Source organism: Schistocerca piceifrons, chromosome 3 (genome assembly GCF_021461385.2).
Source record: "Schistocerca piceifrons isolate TAMUIC-IGC-003096 chromosome 3, iqSchPice1.1, whole genome shotgun sequence".
NCBI lineage: Eukaryota > Metazoa > Arthropoda > Insecta > Orthoptera > Acrididae > Schistocerca > Schistocerca piceifrons.
Window position 1 is genome coordinate 531,746,398 of NC_060140.1, and position 20,333 is coordinate 531,766,730.

Consider the following 20,333-nt stretch of genomic DNA (forward strand, 5'->3'; position numbering starts at 1 on the left):
AGCTTTCAGGATGTGTAAGTAAAAAACATAGGCACGGATTCTCTGTGTTCACAGTAGTGTAATGGATAGAGATGTCGAGTTACGAAGTAAGATTCAAGTTAAGTGCTAGTAGCAAGTCAACAGGATAATGTAAAAACATGACGAAAGCAAACGTGCCCCGACCCCCTCCTGGAACAGGTTTTCTTATTTTTATGTCAGGCTATCGTTTTTTTTACAGACTAAAATGTTTAGTGTATGTACTGTAATTTTTGGATGTCTGCGTTAGTTTTACGCCCCTGAAATGAGAGTCCCTTCTCTCCAAGCTACCAACACTGGTGACAAATAATGGTTTGAAGGAACAGGTAGGTTCAAGTTACTTGGGGAAAAGATGCCGGAATTGTATCAGTTTGAGGATTTTTTTTATATGCCATTGGGAAATTTCGAAAACTTGGTCTGGAAAGTTTTACATCGACCTCGAACTATTCTGTGAATAAGACTATTAGGCATAAAGGAAAATACTACCATGGTTAATATGACGTGCAGGGAACATTCTTTCGTTATCTGTTACATTGTTCCTGAGACATACTCATTGCGATTTTATTTAAAGCTTCTAATTCTACTCTCCGTGCTAACCGAACGAGACGACCATCCGGTCATCCAGATAAGTTTTCCGTGGTTTCCCTTCATCGCTTAAGGCTGTTGCTGGGATGATTAATTTCAAACGAACACTGCCGATTTCGTTCCCCGTTCCTCTCTTACCGAAGTTTGTAGTACATCTCCAATGGATTTGTCATCAGTGGTTCTTTAAACGATAATCTTCCTTCCTTTCTTCTCGGTGATGGAAATATTTTGTAAGGAAGTAATTGAAATAACAGCTTAGAGAGATTGGTTGGTCCACACGTAAGATTTATTTGCCCTGCAGCAGAAATTTGATATCCTCGGTAGTTTAGTCCATATTTAGCTGCTAGTCAGGCTGTACCACAACTCTACTCGTTTCTTGTCAGTGTTTTCAGTTACCGTATATTTCCAAATACTCTGTATTTATCAGTCCGTCATTCTGTCATCGAACTCAAATATTCAAATCTGTGTGAATTCCTAAGGGACCAAACTGCTGAGGTCATCGGTCCCTAGGCTTACACGATACTTAAACTTTAAACTAACTTTTGCTAAGAACAAAACACATACACACACGCACGCACACGCTCGAGGGAGGACTCGAACTTCCGGCGGCAGGAGGTGCGCAATCCGTGACATGGCGCCTCAAACGGCGCGGCTACTCCACGCGGCATCATCGAACTGTTGTAACCTAGTTAGCAGAAACAAGTGACTCGGACGCCCGGTTGAGACTAGTTTGGAGCAGACGACGCAGACTACAGCGCAGGTGGTGGCAGCAGGCAAAATGAGCCGTGACGTCGGTCTGCAAGTTGGCCAGCGCCGACCGCCCGTAATTAAAACTTGGGTCGCCAACTAGTAGCGCAGCAGCCGACTGCAGTTCACCGGATGTTGCAGCGATCTCTGCGTCAGCAAAGCAGTGGCAGAGGGCACATGGAACAGCGTCCCGTCTCGTCCTTGCCGTTGGATACAGGGAATGGACGGTTCTCTGTACGATGGTTTTGAAAAAAAAAAAGTGAAGTAAATCTGCACCTGAAAAATGGCGTAGTCCATTGATAGCGGATATTTGTTAGTGCGGCGTTTCATTTTCGCGTATATAACGACTTGATGTGGTATTGATTTGTGGGCATTTCAGGGAGTAAAAGGACGGCAGACATCTACAGTACAAACCCTTTTAACCGAACTAAAAGGGGGAACCTGTTCTGGTTAGCATTTTTTTCGGTTGAGCCACAGTTTTTTTGTATTGTACGTATTTTTGAAAGTTTTGAAGGTCGGTCGAATTCCAAAATCACTTTCTAGGCTGGGCTTAGGTTCTTTATTGAAGTTAAAATTACCTTTTTAAGATCATAGTATACTGTACCTAACAGCCTGTAGCATACCACAAAAATACACTCGCAGTGGAAAGAAAAGCAACCACTCCCCTGCACTATTATTGGCTTTGTAGCTTTGTTTAAACTGGTGAGACGGTTGGTGCGGAAGCAACACATCATCAGGCGTTCACTTCTCCCTGCTAACCGCAGCCCAGCACACTCGTGACTCGAATTTTTTCCGTGAATGCAGTTTTTGCGATTTTAGGAGTCGTTTCAGATAACACGGGTTTCAGTTGACAGGAGTTCTGTTAACTGGGGTTTTCCTTTAGTTGCAAACAATAAAAATAAATAAATAAATAAACAACTTAACTCTACTTTTTCGAGTTGAAAATTCTTTATTTCTATCTCATTTCACATTTCTCATTAAAGAACGCCCGGTAGTACGGTCGATACACAATGAGGAGACGAAAGTCATGGGATACCTCCTGACATCATGTAGGACATACTTTTGCCCGGCCCGTCGTAGTGCAGCAGCTCGACGTGGCATGGACTGAACAAGTCGTTCGAAATCCCCTGCTGAAATATCGAGCCAAGCTGCTTCTGCAGCAGTCCCTATTTCTGAAAGTGTTGCCGGTGCAGGATTATGCGCACGAACTGATTTCTCGATTAAGTTCGATAAATATTCGACGAGATTCATGTGGAACGATCTGGGTATCTAAATCATTCGTTATTCAAAACAATCGTAAGCAATTGGGGCCCAGCGACATTGCTCATCGTCATCCATAAAAATTTCATTGTTATTTGGCAACATAACATGACAACCATGAATATTGTAAATGGTCTCCAAGTAGCCGAACATCCAGAGGACCCAGCCCATTCCATATACACACAGCCCACACCATTATGGAACCACCACTAGCTTGCACATGCTTTGCCAACAGTTTGGATCCCTGGCTTCGTGGTGACTGCGCCACACTCGATCCCTACCACCAGCTCTTACCATCCGAAATCGGGACTCATGTGACCAGGCCAAGGTTCTCCAGTGGTCCAGGGTCCAACCGATATAGTCACGACCCCAGAAGAACGCTGCAGGCGATGTCGTGCTGTCGTTAAGTGAAGGCCATCGGCCACTGCGTTGTCTGTAATGAGAAGTTATGCATGAAATTTGGTATTCTCGGCATAGTCTTGACACTGTGGATGTCGGAGTATTGAATATTTTAAGGATATCCGAAATGGAATGTCTCATGAGTCTAGTTCCAACTAAAATTGCACTTTCAAAGTCTGCTAACTGCCGTCGTGCGGCCATAATGACGTCGTACACGTTTTCACATGAACCGCCGTGTAGAAGTGACAGCTCCACTGCCCTTTTATACCTTGTGTACGCGATACTACCGCCATCTGCATATCTTCATATGTGCATATCGCCACCTGATTTCTTTTGTCCAGCTCAATGTGTACGCACACTTCTATCATGGATGCTATTCCAATTGGGTGAGCTTCATTGGCTGTGTTTCTTAAATGAATGCATAAGCCTTTACAACATACATTAAACCAGAGCACTTAGGTTAATAAAAATGTGTAAGATATACAGTGATTTCCAAAATTAAAGCAACAACAACTTTCGCGTCCTGTGTCTAATTCACGATATGATCATAGAAACTGTCAGATGTCCGTCGATCGTGTTCTGCACGGAAGATGGCATTTCGGTCAACGGAAAACCACGCCAACGGTGACGTCAGGGCACCTATCAATCGGTCTAGTGTTTACCGGGTAGTGTACGCAGTCACAGTCGGTGCAGTATGGCACAGAGAAGACGCCTACCAGACTTTCTGCGGTTGAGGGCCATAGGAAGAATGTTGCTTCAGTTTTGGACACCAGTGTATTTGTTTGCCGAATCTGTCGCTCCTCTTGAGTTTATAGATGGGTGAATTTTTCAGTGAATGAAAGGGTGCTAAGAATGCTGATTTACTGTACTGTGACTACATTCACCATTACTGCTACTGCTTCTGACGTGAACAATGTTAATCTAGTTGCCCGCTTTGCTGAAGAACACCTTGTGCTCTCTCTCTTCATTGCATGTTCTCTTTGTCGTACCCTTGTATGCTCGTGACAGCATATGTCCTCTCTCTCGACAGCATATGTCCCCTCTCTCTCTCTCTCTCTCTCTCTCTCTCTCTCTGTGTGTGTGTGTGTGTGTGTGTGTGTGTGTGTGTGTGTGTGTGTGTGTGTGTGTACGGCACCGGTCTGCTGATAACTACGTCTCTTGCGAATTTTGTGTGTGCCTCAGTTCAGTTCCCGGCAATAAACAGGTCCTATGATGAAGGTTTTTGTCCAGATGGCAAAGCCTGCGATATTAAAAACTCCCCCGGCATGTTCGTCACCCTGGGCTTCTCCTTTCTCACAAACTTCGTGGAGCATTCACGTATCTACCGTGTCAGCAAATGAAAGACTGCGTCTAAATCAAGATGTAACCTCAGTGTTACTGCAAGAGCTTACTATGTTTTCGTTCGTGGTACATTCACAGAAAATGCTCTATAGCACATGGTATCTATCGGCAGCTGACAGTCATCTGCTTATACCTCGCCCTCTCGTTTCTTGGAATTTTTCGAAACAATCTGTTTTCATTAGAAATTCGTGGGTTTTCGGGCAAAAGTTTTATTAGACAACCTTTTATCCATCTTAGATGAGTTATTGTATGGATTGTCTTGGTAAAATACTGTCTTTATAAGTTGACGCCACGCCCGCCCCTCCCCAGTAGCCCTCAAGCCATTGGTTTTCTTGGGCTCTTGATAAGATCTTCAAAATAAATCTAAATCTAGTGATCGTGAAAATGATGCATTTTTCTCTTACTGTTAAAATAAATACTATATAGACATTATTCTGTAACAAACCAATTTCTAAGCCTTAGTCAAGTGCCAAATGTTAGGAGAGGAAACAATTATTTTCTGTTTAGGTACTTCATGAGATATCAAAAAGCTTTTAGTAACATTTTTGTTGTATGGGGTGATTCAGCTGCCCCTACCTATGGGTTTTATGCGACCCACATAGCTTCAAAAATCACACGCAACATTTTCAAATTTTCTCGTTTGGTACGTACAAACTAGTAGTCCAACAGGAAATATGAAGAGGAAAGTTTTGTAGTAATTTTAGTGTAGTGAAATTTTGTACTGGGATAAGTTTTCGTCGGAGGCCACGACTTTATTCAAGAAAAACTAGTTTGAATGTCACTTTTATACGTTTTCCTTGAATATTCGAGAACTACGGCCACTCGCGAAAATATTTACTAGTACAAAATTTAACTACACCGAATTTCCTACAAAAAGGTCCTGTTCATTTTTTCTGTAGGACTAATAGTTTACGCGTAGCGACCGTAAGATGATGATAAATCTTACGCGTGGTGTTTGAAGCCTTTGCAGGATGCAGAAAACCCATAGATGGGGAAGCTGAATTACGCTGTTGCAAACAAGGTGGCCCACGATAACAGAAGCAAAAACATTCCAGTGAATTTTGGTCCACGAACGAGCCATTTGTGAGATAATTCTGAAAGTGCGGTTATGAGCTGCCGCAGGATCCAGCATGAAATTTTGTCTCAATTAGTACAATTATATTTGAGCTGTGAGCTTTCCCGTTGTGGTCTGAATTACCTTGTGCAACATCGAGGAAGGTGGTACATGCATGATGTGGCACAGGCACATTTTGCTGTGATACGACGATATCTAATGCGCCTGTAATTTCCCAAGGTGGACAGGTCAAACGCAGCCTGTACCTTGGTCTCTGTCGTCACCTGACCTCTATCCTTTCTTTTGTTGTTGTTTGGTTGACATCTCAGAAGTTAAGTATACAGCACTCACGTTGATATTGCCTCCAAATGTCAGGGCGGTAACGTGGAACACCAGCTTTAACAGGTGCACACGTGCCGTAATTAGTAACATGTAACAGGCTGAATGAGTATTGTGTTTCCGGTTAAAGTAGGGTTTGTGTGAAATTTATGGCCAATTAGATGCGGACTTCAGCGTGAAGTTTGCATTTCAAATACATGTGTAATAAGCAGCGTAATATTTGATGCAGAACTCAGTAGCGGCTTATAACCACACATTCAGAATTACCTCACACACGACTCCGTGTTTTTCTAACCTTGTTTATTGGAACGTTTTTGCTTGTATTACAGTCTATTTTCATCAGTGTCGGTTTTCGCTACTAATTTTAATACACCATGTATACAACTTAGGTAAGTCGGATGCTCTGGAATGTATACAACTTACGTATGTCGAATGCTCTGGCAACAATCTCGTTTTGGCAACTCAAGCGTCCATTTAAGTCATTCGATGTGATCAGTGTGAATGAAAAGGGGAACTTTGCGCCTAACCTTTTGTAGTATACATTATTCTTACGTCAGCACAAGTTACGCAAAAGTGTAAGGACAAAATCTTACAAAAGGACAATGCACTTCAAGTAGTAGTGAAATACACTATTGTCATTGCGCTCGGAATCTCTCTCTCTCTCTCTCTCTCTGTGTGTGTGTGTGTGTGTGTGTGTGTGTGTGTGTGTGTGTGTGTGTGCGCGCGCGCGTAATTTATGACCTGCTTTCGAGCAGGGAAATCAAGGAGTTGATCACGGTGTCTCACAGTTAAGAAGATTTGGCGTCCTGCAGGATGTGGAACGGTGGTTTTGCTAAGGAGGCTTTTCAAAAAATGGTAGTTCGAAATGGCCCATTGAGCCATCTGGGCACTTTCCTCTGCTCACTTCGCAAGTTGTTGCGCCATGACACTGGTCGTGAAGTCAGTGATGGCTAAGATACACGTCCGCATACTTGGCAGATCTCGAAGTGGCTGCTAACGCCACAATAAACTTAGGGTTGTGTAAGAGTTTGACTCTGATTACGTAAAATATTGTGTGGGTAGAAAGTAGTAGTTTGGAAAGGCAGAGGTGGTTATTCAGGGAATATCTCTCGTGAGTGCTGTTATATGGACATTAGGCTGTTATCTAAATCATATTTGCCTGTGTAACGTTCTCTCTCATAATGCTGGTGAGGCTATTTTAAAACGTAAACAAGCTCAGCAATCCGAACTGCTTACATACATATAGCGCGGGTTCGCTGGGTTGTGACTTCATGAGATCACGGCCTGATGTGTTACACGGAGCTTGTAGTGCGGAAGAGTTGGTGTTGTTTGCCCTAATTAGCAATAAGGCGTACTACTTGTCTAGTTTCACAATGTTTAAGCCAACAAAAAAGTTACATTAATATTTGAACACTGCAAAGGATCTTGCCACAGCAGTAGCTCACAAAATCCCTTGGACTTGCAGTCAAGTGTACGTAAGAGCGACGAAAAGAAGCTTTAGCACAAAAGCAGTTGTTGTTTGGAACAACGTGAATAAATCTGCAGTCGTAGATTATTCACTGGGACCAAGAATCCACGAAATTTGATTCTCCGGTACCAGAGTTCGGACCGAGCGAGGTGGACTGGACTGGCAATCGGTAGGATGTCGGTTCAAACCCGATTCCAGCGCACCTGATTTAGGTTTTCCGTGATTTCCCTAAATCACTTCAGGCAAATGCTGGGATGGTTCCTTTGAAAGGGCACGGCCGACTTCCTTCCCCATCCTTGCCTAAACCGACTGGATCGGTGACCTTGCTGTTTGGTCCCTTCCCCCGAATCAACCAACCAACCAACCAACCAAATACAGTTTGTAAAGGTCTGCTCATTACTGTGCTAGTATGTACAGAGAGCCCGTATAAACAAGGATGATTTAAATAAGAAAAGTTGCGGCTTTCGTACAAATGAAGCAAAGGGGGCAGGCATCGCCGCGAGTTCACGATGTTGGGCAGTGTCGTGTCCTCCACAAAATACGAGACACAACCTTAGCTTAGATGCCTACAAATCAGGCGCACCATAGTTACAGTTAGCCTCCTTAGAGGACACACATAGCAATACCTGTTTTATAAATGTGCCTACCATCACATAAACAGTTCCCACGTGGACATCGATCCACCAAGTGCAGATATAAGCAGACACATAGCACTTCAGCAGACGGTATCAGGCAGTACCTCAAAACAGCAGCAGGACAGCGTCTCAGCGAGTCTTTATAGGACTCATCTACAGTCATCACCGAGAAGAGCCAAACTGGGTTTGCTAATAATGATGTTAGTCACCATACCAGTGATCAAAGATAAATCAGCGCATGTGATCCTCGAATTATATTGACACGAACCATTTTCATACAGCACTTAAACACGGTCCATTGACATTAATGTGACCAGCTGACAAAAGCCTGAATAACTACTTTTTGCTGCGCAGAAGTGCAGGTTGTTCTGGAACGTACTGACAGAGGTGTGAAGCCAAGCCGACTCCAGTGTTGTGGCCAGCTGCACTAGCTTTCACGACCAAGGATCCAGGGCGCAAACAACCCGATCGAGGTGTTTCCAAAGATTCTCAATATGGTTTAAATCCGGGGCGGCTTTGGTGGCCACGGATTGCGGGAAACTCATCGTGGTGCTCTTCAAAGAATGCACTTGCAGTGCGACCTGTGTGAAATGTTGTGTTGTCCTGCTGGTAGATGCCATTGTGTCGAGAAAAAACAATCTGCTTATAGCGGGTGACATGGATCCCAAGGATGATGCTTACTTGTGCCTTCCGGAATGGTGAGGTCATATAGGGAATTCCACGAAAACATTCTCGAGACCGTATTGCTTCTTGATCTGTCCTGGACCCTTCCGACGATTGTTGCAGGGTCGCACACATCGAAGGCCATCTGCCCAGTGGAGCATAAAACGTGACTCATTTGAAAAAGCCACTTAGTGAACGTCCAGTTGAGGTATTCTTGTGCAGATTCCAGCCCTTGTCGCCAGTGAGGAGCAGTCAACGTGGTTGCATGAACTAGGTACCTGCTGCAGAGTCAATACACAGCAACGTCACTGAACGGTCGTTGAAGAGACAGTTGGCAGCCCCTTGGTTCATCTGGGCGGCCAGTTGGTCAACAGTTGCACGTCTATTCGCCCGTACACATCTCCACAGCCGTCGTTCATTCCTGGCATCTATGTCCCGTGGTGCACCACCGTTCCCTCGGCGCCGGTAGTGGATAGCGACATTTTTCCATGCACGGGATACTGCAACAACAGCGTCACTCGAATAGACTACAAACTTAGCCGTTTGTGGAAATGCTTCCATCCTTGGCCTGAAAGCCAATGATCATGCCGTTTTGTACTCAGATAGCTCCGTTCCCGCATTACGACGACTGCAATGTTCACCTCGCCTCCCCAACAAGCTTTATGTATCCTCCACTGCTAGTGCTTCTGTCTATGAGCGGGTATTCCACGCTGACGTCGGACTTACGCTGTGATCACGTTGCTGTCATTGGACCGTGCAAATTGCAATACTTCCATTAATAAATAACCGTAAATACCTCCTAATCTTCTTTGCTTAATTCTATTTCGCCCACTGGGGACATTCTACAGTTACTGCCAGCCACTTAGTAACAGCAACTACTTTCGGTTTTAGGGGGTGTTCTCTTCCTGTAACTTTTTGTGTGTTTGACAGCAAATGAGTTTGGTAAGTACAAGATGACGTTGTGATACAGCTTCTTTAAGTGTGAAAAATAGATTTGTGTCTGTATAACTTCTGATTTCGTATCTAGCATTAGGAAACAAAGTGCTCGGTACACAAACCCCCATACAACAGAAATCACGAAGGATGTAAATACCGGCCCTAAAAGCCTGCAGTTTATAGCCAGCGAGTGATTCAGGTGCTGCAGCCAAATGAACCTCGTGGACAGCGAGGGGCTGCGGCCCTGGGGAATTCCACGGTGTTTGCACTGACCAGGCGCCGTCAGAGCGACCAATCAGCGGTCGCCTCTCCCCGCGGGTCTGCGACCCGGGTACACTGCCCGTTAATAGCCCCCGCGCGTCCGACGCAGCCGGCCCTGATTGGCCCGAGTCGCTCTCTGACGCTACCAGCTTCCTGTGATCTCGGCAGTTTGACCTGGCGTGGAAAGTATGCGCCGCGGGACCCTCAAGTTTACTGCATGCAGCAAAGTAGCTCCCTGGCTTTCACGCTGACATAATTTTTTTCAGTACCATAACGAGATGTGTATGATGTAAAGAGATACCACCGTCTGTCGTCCTCGACAGGAGGCATTCTCCACAGCAGGAGATCTTACGTCAGCCTCTCTGAGAACAGTGGATGGAGAATACAGAAGAATGCCTTACCCCAAGGAAGCATCCTGGCTCCCACACGGTACAGTGTGCACACGTATGATCAGCCAACACCAAATTACAACTGGTAATTCGTGGACACTGATGGTACAGTGGAGGCAGCTCAGCGGTAGAGATTCTTACAGGTAGAAGAGGAAATCAAAAAAAAAAAAATTCGTTCAAATGGCTCTGAGCGCTATGGGCTTAACTTTTGAGGTCATCAGTCCCCTAGAACTTGGAACTACTTAAACCTAACACACATCCAAGCCCGAGGCAAGATTCGAACCTGCGACCGTAGCGGCCGCGCGGTTCCAGAGTGTAGCGCCTAGAACCGCTCGGCCACTCTCGCCGGCAGAGGAAATGATATGGACAGTACAAGTTCTACCTATGTTACGATGCTGACCACCCGAACCCATCAGAAAGAGGAACTTCTGGGCTTGCCACTGGCCGTCAGAGGAATGGGACGTCAACATCATTGTTTCTCGGGAGGAAAGAGTGCTTAGTATGCGTTTTTGTGTGTGAGGGGAAGAGGAGATACGGAGATGATGGCTTTGTCTGCTAACATCGGAAGTTAACTTATTTTCGCCTTGCTTACTCATGGCTCAAAAATGGCTCTGAGCACTATAGGACTTAACTTCTGAGGTTATCAGTTCCCTAGAACTTTGAACTACTTAAACCTAACTAACCTAAGGACATCACACACATCCAAGCCCGAGGTAAGATTCGAACCTGCGACCGTAGCGGTCGCGCGGTTCCGGACTGTAGCGCTTAGAACCGCTCGGCCACTCCGTCAGGCGCTTACTCATGTGATAGTACTTGGTTTCCTGCTTCTGAGTCTTATTAGTCATGGTTTTATTGTTGTCGTGTTCTCATGACGCATTGTAATTGTTGCATCTCGGCTCGCATATCTTTTCAGTCAGTGTTCGTCAACAAAAGAGGAAGCAAAAAATGATTTAGGTTTGAAAATACGTGCACATAGAAACAAACTCCGCTTTGCGTAAATGAGGACGTAAATTGAATTCATTGCCAGCGAAAAAGTCAGATCTATTTAAGTAGAAAAATGTTTATTTTTACGTTAGTTTTAACTTAGCGAGGAAAAGAAACACAACGGATAATAAAAAAGGCTCTGTGTATTGCCCTATAAAAATTATTCGGTGTCTGTGCATGTGAACATTTTCCGTAGCAAACAATGTATATGTTTTCAAATGTTTTGATGACAATTTGCCATTAAAATTCTTTCGGTGCTTTTGCGACTTATTAATATATTGCCTATTGCCTCGGGATCTTTGGCCGATAAACAAACGTGGGTCAGAGATTGTGAGACGATAGGCAATAGGCAGTCACATATTCTGTCTGTTTACTTCTCAGCACTTTACCTTATAAGCTTTGTCCGTGAATAAACCCTATCATTGCGAGTTCGTTAATTTTGATACAATATTCCGACTTTCTGTACGATTGGTGGAAGCTCATAAACCTGACTTTCAACATTCGAGACCCGAGCTAAGAAAAGTGATTTTGTGTTAACGTTCCGTCCAGTGCGGTTGCCCCAACATTTGATGGTGACGTCGCCTTCCGTTTCGTGTAGTTGACCTATAGAGTGGATCGACCTTAACCCTGGATTGTATTGAATTGAGCTGGGGACGTAGAAACGATGGAGAGGCTTCGTCCCTGCTGTAGCCGTCAGTGGTTCATAACCCCATAACAGGCTTCAGATGTCGACTCACCCCACCGCTGAACCCAGGGTTATTGTGCGGTTCGGCCCCCAGAGAACCCCAGTCGAGTGTAACCCCAATGTTTGCGCGGTTGAGTAATTATGGTGTATGCGTACGTGGAGAGTGTTTGAGCAGCAATCGCCGGCATAGTGTAACTGAGGCGGAATAAGGGGAACCAGCCCGCTTTCGCCGAGGCAGATGGAAAACCGTCTTAAAAACCACCCACAGACTGGCCGGCAGACCGGACCTCGACTCTAATCCGTCGGGCGGGTTCGTGCCGGATCCGGCACGCCTTCCCGCCCGCAAATCAGTGCATTAGACCGCACAGCTAACCGGGCGCGGCTAACCCTAGATTACTAACCCTAGTAAAATTTACGATTACACTTGGTATCGATTCGTGATTCTCTCCAATCTTGACAAATGAGCGACACGTGCTCTTGAACAACCTCGTGACAAACATTGTTGTTAAAAATGTCTGAATTATTTATTGCCTGACTCCAGCGATTTGCTGACGCTGGGACTCTTGTAAATATTACGAATGTTTAGAAATGGTGTGTCTATTTTCCAATAGTATGCATATTTGTTTCATCGCTTAGAATTTGTCTTTGTGTGTCATCTTATGTGAAATATCAAGTAGCCACAGTTGGAAGAGTGTTAGCGTATATCACATTGACTCTCTCCAGTGCTACTAGACTTTTGCTACTGAAATTAGCAATATATGTGTGGTGCTGAGCGTTTTTAATTTTGACTCTAACATATTGGGTGAGTTGCTTGAAGAACTTAATATGAGCAGCAACAGAACTTGAGATAACCTCAAAGGAGAAAACTATATTTGAAACCACTGTTCAAGAGAACTTTGTGCAGAACACCGAGAGAGGTCTGGCTTAGATGGTAGTAATAGTACCTAAGCAGAAAATTCTCTATTCATTTTGTGATAAAATAATTATAATAATTTGTATCTAGTGCATAACATAAATTATACATTGATTTTCAGTAACATTTTGAGCTGTGAAATTGTCGTTGTAGGATATAGAAGAGGATATTAGGTACTTATTTTGTTTGTAATATAACACTGGAGATCTAAATTTGCAGTATATAACCTTTAAATATATAACCTATAAATTAAGACTTCCTTTGAATAAAATTTGGGATAGTAAAATGCACGATGGTTTAGTAGAAATGAAAAATTTTCCGCCCTTTAGTGCTCTAGGGTTAACAGGAAGGCGAATGACTCCAGCACCAGCACAGCCAGCACAGCCAGGCGTGACACTGGGTCGTACTCTAACGTTTACACGGCATTGAACGAACATCAAAGACAGAGTAGATGCCAGGAACAATGTTATCGGGTACTCACGAACAAGACAAGGGGAAGAGTTCAGTGACGTGCGGATATTGTTCTCACTGTGGAGCGCATTTGCTCATGCGAAGGAGGTGGATATCACAATGCAGGAGTTAGTGCTGACTGCTTCGGAATGCCTTGAATGCAGAAACTTTACCACTTACGGCATTACACCCTGTCACGTCCGCCGGGATACTGTGTCAGATGTGGAGAGGACGAAGATGGACACCGACTCCCGCCACCCAGTGTACGGATCGCAGCCACGTGTCCAGAAAAAAGTCTTTTGCAATGAAAGCAGGTCCTCTTATGTGCACAGGATGGAAGGATTGAGGGGAGAACTGGAGGTTCCAGATACTCTCCCCAGAGAAGCATCAGTCTCCTATACTGTGTGGCGGATCCTGAAAAGGGTGGGAGCGCCGCGCTGCAATACCAACGGACGGCAGCAGGGCCTCGCCTCGGGTGAAGCAGGTGTTCAGTACGAGAGTGACAAGGTGCAGGGTACAGGCCACCTGCCGCGGTGGATGAACCTTCCACACTAAAAGATCTTTTTAACGTTAATAGTAAGGCCATTTCACCGAAATTTAATGGAAAAAAACTTATTTAAACAGTCACGGAAATAAAATAAATCGCGTTTACATGTAGCGGAGTTAAATGCTATTGACCATATTAGGTGTGGGCACTTGTTTCCGCTCTTGTTTCTTTACATGTATTGCCGCGTTACGTTTCTGTATTCGGTGTTCATCACATTACGTTCCAAATACAGTATGGGCGAAGTTGCGGAAATGCTGTGTATGGAATACCGTAAGGTACACCTCTACGACGTTTGCTGTGCACGCACTGTACAAGCGAAATTTTTCATTTTATTGATATGGAGGAAGGTAGATGATAGCTAGGCTACTATAGAAGCAATGTAGTGGCATTAAAAACGACTGTGGAAAGGAAAATATTAAGAACAGGCAAGATAAATGAGTTAGGGAAAGAGGTGAGAATAGAATACATATTAAAGTACGCGTTAGAAGGAACCTCGCGCGAATAAAAGGATAGCGGACGGACGAAATCCAGAACTGTCAGTTAATATTAGCTTCATCATTGGGCTCCAGTATATTGTTCTCGCTCAGGTACTACGGCACTGTGACGTGAGTATTCGGAGCGTACCAGGACTGCAGGTTTGTACTTGAAAACAAACAAACAAAAACTGAATTCCGTAACTCTATTTTCTTCGTAGTGAAAATAAAACTTTGAGTGCGACTAATATGCAGAAACTTGTGATTTAAATCTTACAAAATAATACCGAGTAACCAATTCAGATACTGTTGTTCGACGTCACTGCTGCAACTGCCTGTTGCAACCTGTGTATGATCGAGAAGTTTGACCGTGAAAGGCTCTTTTTTTCTGATTAAGTATGGCTGCACTTATCGATGTATGTGAGCTCGCAGAGCAGTTGAAAACTTCCATTAATTCTACTTCTTGTTGTTTTTGTTGTTGTTGGTTTTTGTTGTTGTTGTTGGTTTTTGTTCTTGTTGTTGGTTTTTGTTGTTGTTGTTGGTTTTTGTTGTTGTTGTTGTTGGTTTTTGTTGTTGTTGTTGTTCTTCTTCTTCTAATAATATTTGCGCCGTATACCTTTCTGCAATTTTCAGAGTCGGCAGACAGACTAAATCTGCCGTACCAGTTTCGTTGTTTTGAACAACACGTTCGCATGCGCTAGAGATTTTATTCGGCAGCAGAGTATACATAAATTCAATCTGTGCCTACGGGATCGATTCATGATTTGTCAACGTTCAAACAGTCATCTCTGTTAATTGAATTCTCTGCCAAACGAATTTCAGCTACTTCTTTCACCACCGAGTCCCAAAAAGGTATTGCCGACGCTAGAATTTCGATATTTTCATGCCGCATAGAGTGAAGTGTCGATGCAGTGCTCTGCCACCTGATTTATTGGGCTACCTACTATGTTCCATGTGTCTTCCGTGGTCAGTTCGGGTCGTCTCCCCGGTGTACGAAAAGTCCAACTCGCCTACTGGATCGTCGATTCATCTTTGATGGGACCCAGAATTTCTACTGCCTTCGTCGGAGGGCGATGACTCACTTTAATGTTGTTCTCCATGATGAACCAACTTATTTTTGACGACATGTTTCGCGTCTTCTTCTTGGTTTCTTATGTCGACCGTACGCTTTATTCGTAGCGTCTTACATGTCTATTACGAGAATATCGAATTGCTTCGAAAAGTCTCTTTAATTGTAGAAGCTCATCTTTCAGACCTCGTCAGCCAAAGTTGTGAGGATCCTCATCGTTTGGGAAGGGTGTTGGCATCTATTTAAATTTGCGTCTGTATGAGTCGGCATCCGATATACGGTCTGTTCCAAAATGCCACCATCTTTTCGACGAACAAAAACACCTAAAAATGGAATTCATCGTTTCTTTGCTACTTCCATTGTAAACTGAATTTTTTGTGAATGATATTTAGATAGTTTAGTATACTGCAATCTTTTTCAGGGAAGTTACGACTAATGATAACATATTTGTAAACACAGCCGTGCTTCATCAGAGGAAAAGGACACGTCTCCATCATAAACAAGCTGAAATAAACAGTTGCAGTATTGACGTCGAGAAGCAGTATCTTAGTTGGTCACTAATTACATTTACAAGGGGACTGCGTAGCAATAGGATGTTTTTTATTTTTATTTTATATTTATGGTGCGTTATGTTCAGAACTCAAATATTAGTCTGTAAAAGCAATTCGATCCAACTCTAAACACCTCTCGAGAAAATAGGTTTTTCAGTTCTCCAAGCGATCTCATTAGTTTTTCGTTCAGGTCGAATACCTATGTGATTTAAATATAAAATTTATCAAATATATGATAATTAACCACATCTAATTATCATTATGAAAAATGAATGTGAGTTGAGGGACAACGCGACACTAATGAGCGCCTCTCTACAGAGAGAGTTAACACTAACTTTTATCTGCGTGTGGTTACAAACTTTGCAGTACGCGCGTTACTACCAGTTGATGACAGTTGCCGAAACTGAGATCCCATGCCCCTTGCACGAAACTTATACTAACCTTTGGAGCGAGACACAGCTGCTGTCGGCGAATTCCACGACGGTTAGAGGGGACACGACATCATTTGCAAGGCATCGCTGTGGCTGAAGCAGCAAATAGTGGTTTGCGGCCTTGTGCGTGAAAATCTTCTAATACGGCAAAACATTTGTTATATATCGGACGTAGATGACAGCAGTTTTTTACCTAGTCCTTCGACTGGACAAGAAGATTTTGTTGAAGTCTCCTTATCCAGTAACGTTTCAAGATTACGCACGAGGTATGCCTTTGTATATTACGAGCTAATCCTTGCAGAAAATTATCTCGTCGTAGTACCGCAGTCAAAATGCTACTACCAGAAGTTCCGTTAAACACGACAAATTTTGTACGAAAAAAGTTTAGAAAAATTAAGCGTTAATTAAAATATTTCAGTTGATTTTATATTTAAATGATACAGGTAACAGAATGAAACGAAAAAAAGACAAAAGCAAGACTCGAACGCTACCGATACAGGTACGCGTCACAGGGAAAAACCGTCCTACATTTAGTGACTTGGAGTAGTTAGGAGAACTCCAAAGCCGATTTTCCCGAGAACTTTTGAAAAGTTGAGTCGAACTGCCTTGGGGCAGTGATATATGAATCCTGAACTTCTCGAACCCGAAATACAAAAAAAAATTATAAACATCAGATTGCCGCTTAGTCCCTTAGTAAGATTTCAGGTTGAGTTTGTACACAGCTCTGTGAGAAGCAGTTACTGATAGAGCAGTCTCGAGTTATAAAGTGCAAAACGATTTTCTCAGGATTTCTGTCCAAGGCCACCAAAAATCGTCCAGTTCGGCTGAAAGTGGTACACCATCTGCCACAGTCGCAGGGACGGCATGAAATGCATCTCACTTTATACTTTGCCTAGTCATTTAATAGGATGGCTGTTACGTTTAATGCAAAGTATGATAGATAGTGCCTCTTTCGCTGAAATGGAGGCTGCACGTGATAATTGTGAAAATGTTGTGGTTGATGATGGTGCAAATGCAGTGAATCAAAGATTTTGTAGAGTGTTACAGTTAATGAAGAGTAATTCTTAGAGAAACAGTCTTTGATTTGTTTAAGGAAAGTGCAAAAATAAGTGTCAGAACCTCACGTGTTTATGTGTAATAAGAAAAGTTATTTGTAATTCAGAATTTCATTTCAGTTTTGCTTCTTACAGTGAGTAAAGGACAAAGTAGTACAGCTTCCAAGTATCTAGAAATTGAAAGTTTATATTCTGTTATTGTTTGTTATACTTACGATTAGACACCTTTTTTCAATTGATTATTACGTATTAGTAGTCGTTAAAAAGTATTGAAACACTTCAGTATTGGCCAATTTTCAGACAAATGCAGTTGTTATAATTCTCATGTTTTAATTTAACTTCAATAAATATATAAATTTCTAGTTTGAAAATGTTATTTCATTGTTGTTTCACTGCGGTATCCATTTCGCATTTTAATAAATACCTAACATTTTTACATGTTTTCTAGGAAAAGTTTTAAATTAAACAACTTGCCAAAAAGTCCTAAACATTCTTTACTATGTCTTGATTCGACACTTTTCCGGTGACATACACAGTGCGCTAGCGAGTTTGTCAGGTATAGTGACGGAGTGTAGGTCAGCGAACGGAGAACGTTGGGGACCACCGGAAGCGTGAGTCACCGCCAGAGCATTCGTGATACTGGGCGCCTGACGATACAACGAGAGAGACGGTGCAGAAACAACATAACAACATTAAGATACGCTTATGCAGTATATTAAACAATGCCCCTCAATTTATTAACGTTGTCTTATCAGAACAAAACAGAAGTAATACGTTAATATCTGTTGTGACTGCAAGCTCCGCCTGTTAGTTGGCGCGAAGCTGTTGAGTAAACGAAAAGCACAAGGTTTGTAGCCTCGCCGGCCGGTGTGGCCGTGCGGTTCTAGGCGCTTCAGTCTGGAACCGCGTGACCGCTGCGGTCGCAGGTTCGAATCCTGCCTCGGGCATGGATGTGTGTGATGTCCTTAGATTAGTTAGGTTTAAGTAGTTCTAAGTTCTAGGGGGCTGATGACCACAGATGTTAAGTCCCATAGTGCTCAGAGCCGTTTGAACCATTTTTTATAGCCTCGAAGGTGAATGAAACAAAAAGGCATTAAAATTTAAGGACGAATGCTGGATGAGGAACAATATGGATGTACAGTTAACCGAATTCTGTGCGTCTATCCTAGAAGGTTACAAACGTCGTTAAAAAAGAGTGATTTCTATAGACTCAACAGTATTTTTCAAATATACACAATGTATGAGAAAAAGCACCACCACAGCTGTATCTTGAGTATGCCTTTCTTGTCTCACACGACTAGTTTAGACGGCACGGCCACCTCAGACTCCATCACTGCCAAAGCAGTATTAGATTTCACTGGCGCATTTATTGTGGAGTCTTTGTTACTAGCACACGTGGCCTAGCTGTCGTCCGGAGTCTACTCGACGCCGTGTCGTCCACAACAGACTCGTGACTCATGACGACAGCCAGGCCACGTTTGCTGGTAACAAAGACTCCACAATAAATGTGCCAGTGAAATCTAATACTCTTTTGGCAGTGATGGAGTCTGAGCATGGCGGTAATGTGCCGCCGAAACTAGTCGTGTGAGATAGTAAAAACGTACTCATGATACAGCTGTGATGGTACTTTTTCTCAGCTGAAGTCCCTCGTCCTTGAAACAGGATGGACATCCATAAATTATACATCGTGTGTTTTCAATTATGTTCACATCTGCCATGTTGTTGGCACAGAGCAACAGTGAGAACATTAAATTAGAGTACAGATTTTAACAGTCAATGTACACATTAAGGGTGTCCAAGGAGGAATAGTCTTATTCAGGGATTTGAAGGAACGATCGTTCGAAGTAAAAAAGTTGAGTAAACGTGGGCTCTAAAATGCGCACCTTAAGAGCTATGAGGACTTGTTCAGCAGAACAGATGAGTTTCACAGTGTTTTTCCATGGTTCAATCGTCCAATGTTTACGCTCTTTACACCAAGCGAGGCCTAGTTTGGCATTTACCGGCATGATCTGTGGCTTATGAGCAGCCCCAAGTTTTCTCACCTTCCGCCTAACTGTCAAAGTACTTGCAGTGGATCCTGATGCAGTTTGGAATTTCTGTGTGATGGTCTGGAGAGATGTCTGCCTATTACACATTACGACCCTCTTCAACTGTCGGCTCTCTCTCTCTCTCTCTGTCAACAGACGAGGTCGGCCTGTAAGCTTTTGTGCTGTAAGTGTCCCTTCACTTTTCCGATTCACTATCACATCGGAAACAGTTGACCTAGGGGGGTTTAGGAATATGGAAATCTCACGTACAGAGGTATGACACAAGTTAACACTATTACCTGACCACATTCGAAGTCCGTAAGTTCCGCGGAGCGACCCATTCTGATCTCTCACGATATCTAATGACAACTGAGGTCGCTGAGTACCTGGCAGTAGGTGGCAGCACAACGCACGTAATGTGAAAAACGTATGTTTTGGGGGGGTGTCCGGATACTTCTGATCACATAGTGTACGTCACTGTAGTTTAAGCTGTGATAGCGAGAAAGCCTTACTGGTTCTCGAGCCAATAGAGCAGCCGCGCTGAATGTGTGTTGCTATTGAAAAATCCCGCCAAATGTTAAATCTTTCTACAATACGGGGTTTATTGACAAAAAATGGTGCCGTTCGGAGAATGGATCGATGAATCTTAAAGGCGATGATAACAAAAACCAATCAACAGCCAAGCTCGCATAAAATATTTCTTTGTTTAACACAACTGGTTTCAACAGACTTTGCTGTTATCTTCAGGTCTTAAACTTTTTGTTATAAAACGTAAATTTAAGCTGAACCTCAGGCACAAGGTGTCAAGTGGATAAAAACCAGTGCGTTATAAATGTTTGTCGTCGCTGAACTATTAAAAACGTTCATCACCTCGTGCGAAAGGCCATGTACATAATACATATTGCTCATATATGCTTGTAATATGTCTGTGGACATGGCGTTTTGCATATAAGGTGTTTCATGTTTTTAAATATTTCACCTAGGACAAACCTTTATAGCTTGGTGGTGTTTATCTACTTGACGTCTTGTGCGTGAGGTTTAGCGTAAAATGAACAT

The 20,333-nt window shown here is 43.2% G+C and overlaps 1 long non-coding RNA gene across 1 annotated transcript in view; it reads left to right on the plus strand.

Moving 5' to 3' along the window:
* The window catches only part of LOC124787784, an 847,274-nt gene that overhangs the window by 825,183 nt on the left and 1,758 nt on the right, over positions 1–20,333 (plus strand). The window lies entirely within an intron of this gene.